The 7,952-nt window shown below is 36.8% G+C and overlaps 1 protein-coding gene across 4 annotated transcripts in view; it reads left to right on the plus strand.

Moving 5' to 3' along the window:
• Window positions 1–7,952, plus strand: part of DSCAM (DS cell adhesion molecule) — a 465,664-nt gene that overhangs the window by 236,521 nt on the left and 221,191 nt on the right. The window lies entirely within an intron of this gene.

Here is a 7,952-nt window from a genome sequence, read left to right on the forward strand (position 1 = left end):
GCAATTCCCCTCCCAGGAGGCACAACTTCTGCCCTGGGCAGTGCCCAGCCCTGAGCAGAGCCCAGAGGGGCTCTGGGGGCTCCTCCCTGGGATATTCCAAATGTCCACAGTCCTTCCAAACGATTCCCTAAACAATCCCTGCGTGTTTGAAATGCACCTTTTAGGAAAACATCTGTGCTCCCCGTATTGGGTTCCTCAGAGCCATTCCACTGTGCAAGGGAAAGTTTCCATGCAGAAGAAAATGACCATTCTCGTTAGGAAAGGAATTTAGTAAAAAAGACAAGCCCCTGGGCATATCAGATGCAAAAGTTGTCGGTAACAGGGGAAAAAAAAATTCTCAGGGCTTCAACTTTCAACAGAGAGAGACTTTTCACCAGGAGCTGTAGTCATAGGTCAAGGAGTAATGTGACTGACCCAGATCTATGTGGTACTTGGACATCTGATTTGCTTAAAATCAGAGTGGAATAAATCTTAACTACTTACATAGCATTACTGAAGCATCCTGCTTAGAAAAGTATCCTTAAAAAAAAGACGATTAAACATAATTGTGCCACAAAATTAAGATCTAGATAGTTTTCAGTTTTCTAAAGTTCCAAAATAGTTGTTTTATTTAACTGTACGTAATTTTCAAGCCTTGTAAAAGCATTTGAAAAGAAAGGAGAAGACAAACCTTTTTATCTTTAAAGGGGGAAAATCATGAATAATTTCAAGTAAAAAGTCAGTTCTAGGACTTCAGGATCTTGCTAATGCATTGTGAGCAGAAAAAAAAAGGTGAAATTGGATAAATAAATGATTTGTTATAAATTATTTGCAGGGAATGGTGCATCTTCTAGTTACCTGTCTATCTTGCTGCCTTGCATTTATAATGACTTTTTTCTGCTTTTGTTGCTGGAGGACCTCTTCCTTTTGTGAGAATTTGTTATGGTTTCTCAGTCAGGTGAAGACAAATAATCTGGACACATTATGTTCCAATTATAGAATGAGAAACCACATGAAAGACATTTCCCACACAAATAAATGAGAAGTTGGTCATTTGCTCAATTTAAAATTGGGAGGAGATGGTAACATGCCTGAGAGCTGAATTCTATTGGAATATTCATGAAATGCTCAGTTTCCTCCATTTTTAGGCAGGATGAAATTAAGGAGGTGCAGGTTGTTGAGCTTTCCACATTTATGTTTGGTGGCCAGTCCTGAGTATTTCAGCTCAATAGTTGTCGTTATTTCTCTGTGAGATGTTTGTCTTTGTGATTTTGTGTGTTTTGGAGTGAAGGTTGGGCTGGAAGGAGAGGCAATACCAGTTTAGTTATAACTCTGTGCAGAAAACCGTCCCTGTGCTGAGCTTGAGTTCCCAAAAATCAGTCTGTGTCAAATAGAAAGCTTTTACCACTTTCTTATGGGATATTTCATAAGGCTGTGGATAAAAGTTCTCTAGGAGTCATCTCATCCACTGCTGCTCAGAGAGAAGTGCAAAATAGCCACAATATACTCCTTAAAAAGGATGTTTGGTAAAAAACTTCTTTTGGTAGAAAATAAAAAAAAAGTGGAATGATTAAAAAATTTTCGTATAAAAGTTTGATTATTTTCTAATAGTATTTTTCCAAGCAACTGTCATTAAATCTCTTTACACACCAGCAGAACACTTTAAATACATCATGGATAGAGGCACAAGAAGAGAGAGGAACACGTGGGCCTGTTTCTGAAAAGTTCTCTTAAATAAAGACAATACCTGAAAATTTAATGAATTCTGACTCGTCTTGGAGTTTTAACACCACAAATGCTCTTCAGAAGTGTAATGAATCACCACACAAACCCAGGAGCATGGGTCTGGTGGATTTACACGCACTTGGGAGGAAGAGAAAGACACAGCTTTTCGATCAGCCTAATGGCTTGGAAGTAGCTTCAGGAGGAGTGCTGGTAATCACATTTGATGGTCTGAATTGATGGCTGATGGCTTGTAAAGGGCAAAGCTCTGGAGTGATTTCAGAGAGCTTTTAATAATGCTTAGCAAATGATCAGGCTGCAATCACTTTGCAGATGCCAATATTCTTTTCCCTCTTCCCAATAAGTGCAAAGCATAGGAAAAAAAAACAACTCAAAAGAAATCACAGAATCACAGACTTAGTCAAGAGAATCCCAGTGTACAGAAGAAAGAGAAACAAAAAGTCAGATTGAAGGAATAAACTTGATCCTGACAAGGAATAAATGTAATTTTTGATTTGACATTTGAATGCTACTTATGGGTTCTTCTAGGATCCAATTCTGTTTATAATTGCCTGCTAAATCCTAATTCATGATTTATAATAAGGAAGACTCAAACAAAGGAATGTTTCCCACAGAAGGGTGTTGAGGAATTGACTCCAATTTCTGCCTCTTGTTTGTGGGTACAATGTTTGCAAGATTTTTCATATTCTTGTCCTGTATGGGCGGGTCATACAGCCAGTGGATGTCCATCAGCCCTTAAAAGGATCCACACCCTCTCTCTTCTCTCTCCTGAGATCTGGAAAGAGCTTTTTCTCTTTTTCTATTCAGTTGCAAAACTTCCTGGAGTAGCTGAAAAAACAGACCAAACTAGGTCAGTGGCTTCTCCAGAAGATCCAAGGTCAAGAGGAGTTAAAATATTAATGCCTTCTGAATGCCTCTGCTTCAGGATGACTTGTAATACTCCAAACAAGTATTTTAGAAGTGGTTATGCCCAACAGGATAACAATTAATTGTATGCATTATGACTATTTCTTAGCTTGCTTTGCTCTCACAGTCTTAGTTTTAATTTTTTTAAGTTTCCTGTTGCCAGGAGCAACATAAGAGATATTTGCAGGTACTTTATGACCTGGAGGGAATGATTTTGGGAACAGTACTCAGGCTCCCAGCACAAAGGAGCTTTGGGGTTATATACAACAGGTAATAACATTTTCATTTCTAATATTCAGGATTTTCTCAGTGATCAGCAAACTGGAGCATTGTCTTTGAGTGAGGTCTGTTATTCACCCACCTGTGAGTGATCGTGCCCATTTTCTGTCTTTAAAATCAGCAGGACAAGACTGAGCTCTCTGAGTCATTATTGTCCCCAGTTTATTTAGAGGATGGACTGCTGGGACATCACATTAATTCTGTCCAGAACCTTATAACATTTAAGTCTTTTTTATGGTCATCCATTTTGCATATTTTGAAAATTTGTTGTGATGATTCTGAGAGTGAAGGAGTGTTTTCTTCCAGAGGAAGGCCCTCCTCTAGATTCCCTGGCTCCACTGTAAATTTCAGTTCTCAGGGAAATGATTGAGAGTATTTTTTGGGGGTGTGAGACAAAACCAACCAATCTTGTCAGGGAATAAATTATGGAACTTCAGAATAACCTATGCCAGCTCTTGGTGTTATTGGTTCGTCTGGATAAATATGATGTTGTTTTACACATGCTTTATGTCTCTGCAGCTCCAAGAAAACTTGAATAACAAACCTCTGTTTTGTTGCATTTGTATTTTCCTGAGGTTCACACTGATATTTTGGTGATGAGATTCATTCATTTCTGCTTCATCAGGTGTTCACCTGCATTTCCAGCAATGCAGTGGCATCAGTCATTACTAACTAAAATCAGGACACCCATACTAAGAACAGTGCCCAGCAGAAATATTGTGGTGGCTATTTTTTTCAGTGACACTGTGACAAAAAGTAGCCACAGTATTCAAGGTGTAAATAAGGAAAAAACCCAGTAGTTTTCACTGTGTACAGTTTTATTTTGTGGATTGACAAATCCTGGATTTTGCAAAGCATGATGTAAGGCAGGAACAGAGGTTCTTATAATTCTCCTTGTGAACAGACTTCACACTCCAATCTTCATGTGAAGATCTTATTTTCAAGTACCAAATAGTTTAATTTTCTATCTTCAGAGTGCATCACTGTTAACCTACGCAAATAGATGCAAGAACTCTGCCAAATTAGACGTTCCATTTTTCTGGAAGGAAGTGAACTTCCTCAACCAAGTTCCAAAAAGGTTTTGTCCTTGTGATTCCTTGCACAGAACTGGGGAGAACAAAGAGAAAAAACCTCACAAGAAAAAGAAAATTGATCTTTTGCTTTACTCCCAGCTGTGAAACTTTCAGAAACTCAGTTGAAATGGGGACATAAAAGCAAAAAATAACTGCAGCTTCCATTAGAATTTAGGAAAAGAGTGACCTGGGTCATCAAGTTCAGTTCCATGAACATAAATATATACTCAGAAGAGTTCACAGAACATCTATTCTTACTCTCCAAAAAAACCCACAAAACTAAGAGCCCTCCCTAAGCTTTTCTCAACTAATCTTGAAACTTGTGCTGTTCAGAATCTAAACTGGGAAAAGAAATAAACCAACACCCAAGAAAGTACAACCAAAACAAGCTGCTCAAAACGATATGGCACAATGAAGGGGAGGGATGAAAAACTGATATCTACAAATTCCATGGCAGGACAGCTCTCATAAACAAACTCCCAAGTGGCACAGAGAAAAGTCAAAGAGCCCCTAGACCTTGCCAGTCTGGTTGGTACCATAATTCTTTATTATTCCCACATTAAGAGAGGTTTCATAATCCTGAGCATGCAAACAACAGATGCCAATTAAGCACTTTAGGTTTTTCTAAGCATTTGCACTTACAGTGTTGCTGATTTCTGTCTGGCAGCAAGGGGAAGTTCATAAGAAAATAGATACACCAAAGAAGACCCTGATGGACAAAAATTTCCTAAACTCTGCAATTAATGATTGGATCTTAAACATAGTATCAACAAAATGTGATAGGTTCCAAGAAATCTTAACAATTTTTTTTTTTCTTGAGTTCAATGTCCAAAGCATACCAAACTCCCAGACTGTGTTACACAGTCATGGCAAATTCCATCCCAGGCTCCATCTTGGGAAAAGGAGATTTCCCCATGCTCTGTTTGGGACATTCCCCATCTTCCAATCTTCTAATCTCCTCCAATTGTCTAGACTAAGTTTTATTAATGGATAACTCAAAGCCATTAAATCTCATTCCAGTAATGCTCTTTAAATGGGACAATTCTCCTCTCCCTCCCTGGCATATACACCCAAACATACACAGTTTGTTATTCACTGCAATATTTTTATTGACACATTTATTGCTTCATTTATTTTGGCAGAAGAAACAAACCAATTTTTAAATATCTCTCTAAAAAATAGCTTTTAAAAATCTGTAAGCACTTATATATGTGATTTTTGGTTCTTGTTGGAGATGTCCTGTGTGAACAAAATCAGCTTGGTTTACAGATGATATCCTAGATGAGCTCTTATCTTATTCAGTGGTGGTACTACTTCATGTTTTATCTTAGAATCCTCTTAAGTTCTTTCATAGCTGTGTCTCACTGGTAGCTCAAAGATGTCCCACCATCCATCAGAACATCCATAGTCCTCTCTTTCTCCATCCCTTCCAATTCATGGAATTCTATCTCACTTTTTATAAAATGGTCGCTGTACAGTCAGACACGTGAGATAATTAGTAAGCTGAATTTCAGACTAATTTTAACTCTGAGCTAGAAGCAGTACTACAGAATGTTTTCCTTCTCAGATTTATGACACCAGAACACGGACCAAAAATAAAGGAATGATTTCATCGTTTCAAAATTAAAATTTCCCACATTCGGGGCCAATGCCAGGAACTAATATTCAGAGAAAACCTCAAGGATGCTTTAGAGAAAGGGAATGAAGTACAAAATAAAACTTTTTTTTTAATTATTGTGGTTTTGAACATGTTCTTGAAAAAACACCTGTGGCCACTTCACAAAAAAGAAGTGAAATCTGAAAAAATGAGCAAAATATAGATTTATATTAACATGAAAATTACTTAGGTTAAAAAAAAAAAAAAGAAAATAATTTATGCTTTTGTAATTCTGAAAGAATGAAATCATAAGTACCGGTGCTAATTTTCTAACATAGATTAGGTCCTAATCCAGACTGAAACCAGGAATTTCAGAAATTAGGGGAAAGACTGAGCTAGATCTAAAATTAACATACATTTATTTTCCCGATTCCTCTAAATCTTAATTTTATTTGGAGTTTGGTTCATGTGATGCTGTATCAGGCTGACAGCACCTGTTGACACAATTCTTGTTCAGTGAAAGTGTGGAAATTCCCATAAGAAAGACAAATGTCCTGGGGTTTTTTGGTAGTTTCTTTTGGGTTTTGTTTGTTTTTTTTTTAAATTTTGTTTTGGTTTGTTTTGTTTGGTTTCCCTAAAGAACCTCTTAAACGTTTTGTCCTTCCACCTTTCTGCTTGGAATTTACCAGAGTTCCTGTATCCACTTTGTAATTTCTGCATGAACTGTGGTATTTTTTCTGAGTACCCCGTTGCTTGAATTTTCCATCTTCTGCCTATGCTCAATCAATTCTGTTTTCACTTTCTGATAGGATATGAAGATATGAACAGACCTGATAATTTAAAGGTCTTCTCTCTCATCTTTCAGGCAGTTGTTATTTCTCTTTATCTGCTCCTTTTTCATAACTGAAGGTCTTTGTCTCCTTACACCACCATTTTAAAGTTGGGCTTTTGTCTCTTGAATCATTTCTGCAGCTCTTCCTTGAACCTGCCAAATTCTCAATAGATTTCAGTCACATGACATTTAATTTGTCCATATTTATTTATTTCATTTTATTTGTTTCTTTGGTGGAAAATGTTTCCAAAAACAGAGCAGAGAAAGCTGCATCATTATGGAATCTTCAGATCTGCTTTTCTGAACTAAACTGTGAATTGTTTGCCACCTCTCTCTTACAGGGTTTAGTTCTTCCCCCAGCTTCTTGTGTGTGAATGATTTTTCCTGCAGTTAACTTTAATTCATATATTATACATCTCATCCATAATTTAGCATAAAGAGGGACCTTCTATTATTTATCACCCACATGATGGGGACATGCATGTGCACACATGCATATATAGGATATTTTCCTACATAAAAATAAAGATTAATGTATAAATATTTAACAGAGGTTATAGTCTAAGGAAATATTGCTCCTAAAAGTGTTGGAAAATACTTTTTTCAGCAACCCTCATATGTACCACAGGGTACAATCTGGTAAGAAACAGGTGATGCCTCTCCACAGAATTCTAGTTGTTTGAAAGGAAAAATTAAGGTAATTTAAATTTTTAGCATCTTATTAATTTCCTACTTCCTCATATCCTGATTTCTTCCTCAAAACTTAATGTCTTTTAGGAGCCAGTGTTGACCTTAAACATAAGTCTTATTTTATAGAGACAGGTTTCTTCTTATAATTAAGCACTGGAGACTCTTTCAGTTCTATAGCCCATGAGCTGGGATTAGAACACAGTGAAACAATCAGGACTCCCTGAACAATCAGACTCTTTAATTTAAGTGGTGGCTGTTGCTCAGAAGATGAGTTATCAAACAAACTTTGAAATACTCACTCCTTGCTCAGTCAGTCTTTCCATACAGAGTAAAACCCCCTGAGAATTTTGTCTGATTTAGGGCAGAGAGTTGCTTGGCTCCCACAGAAAATACTTTTTATTAATCACAGAGAGATTTTTGGTTTCCCAAGGTGCAGTTTACCACTGTAAGCACAGTTCACTGCAGCAAATAGTTCAAAACACAGAACCAGCATTTAAATACACATTTGCAGACTTTGGACAGCTTGAAATGGTGGCCTTTCCTCCCCTCATTCAATGAACTTTAGTAACCAGAAATTATTGGACACCCACTCTTTCTGTCACCTAACTGTGGTGAATGAGTTCAGCAAAGATTTATTGTGCCACCTATACTTGAGAGTTGCTGAGAAAGCAGCATCTGAGTTAACAATGATGCTGAAGTTGTGCATGTTAATATTATGTCCCTATTAAAAATTATTTTATATTTTTTACTATTTTACAATGATTTTAAAAATATTTAATGATTTTTTTTATGATTAATAATATATACTAATTTAATAGTGAATGCAGATTATGTTTGAGATGGTGTTTATCAT

This window comes from Passer domesticus, chromosome 2 (genome assembly GCF_036417665.1).
Source record: "Passer domesticus isolate bPasDom1 chromosome 2, bPasDom1.hap1, whole genome shotgun sequence".
In the NCBI taxonomy this organism is placed as follows: domain Eukaryota; kingdom Metazoa; phylum Chordata; class Aves; order Passeriformes; family Passeridae; genus Passer; species Passer domesticus.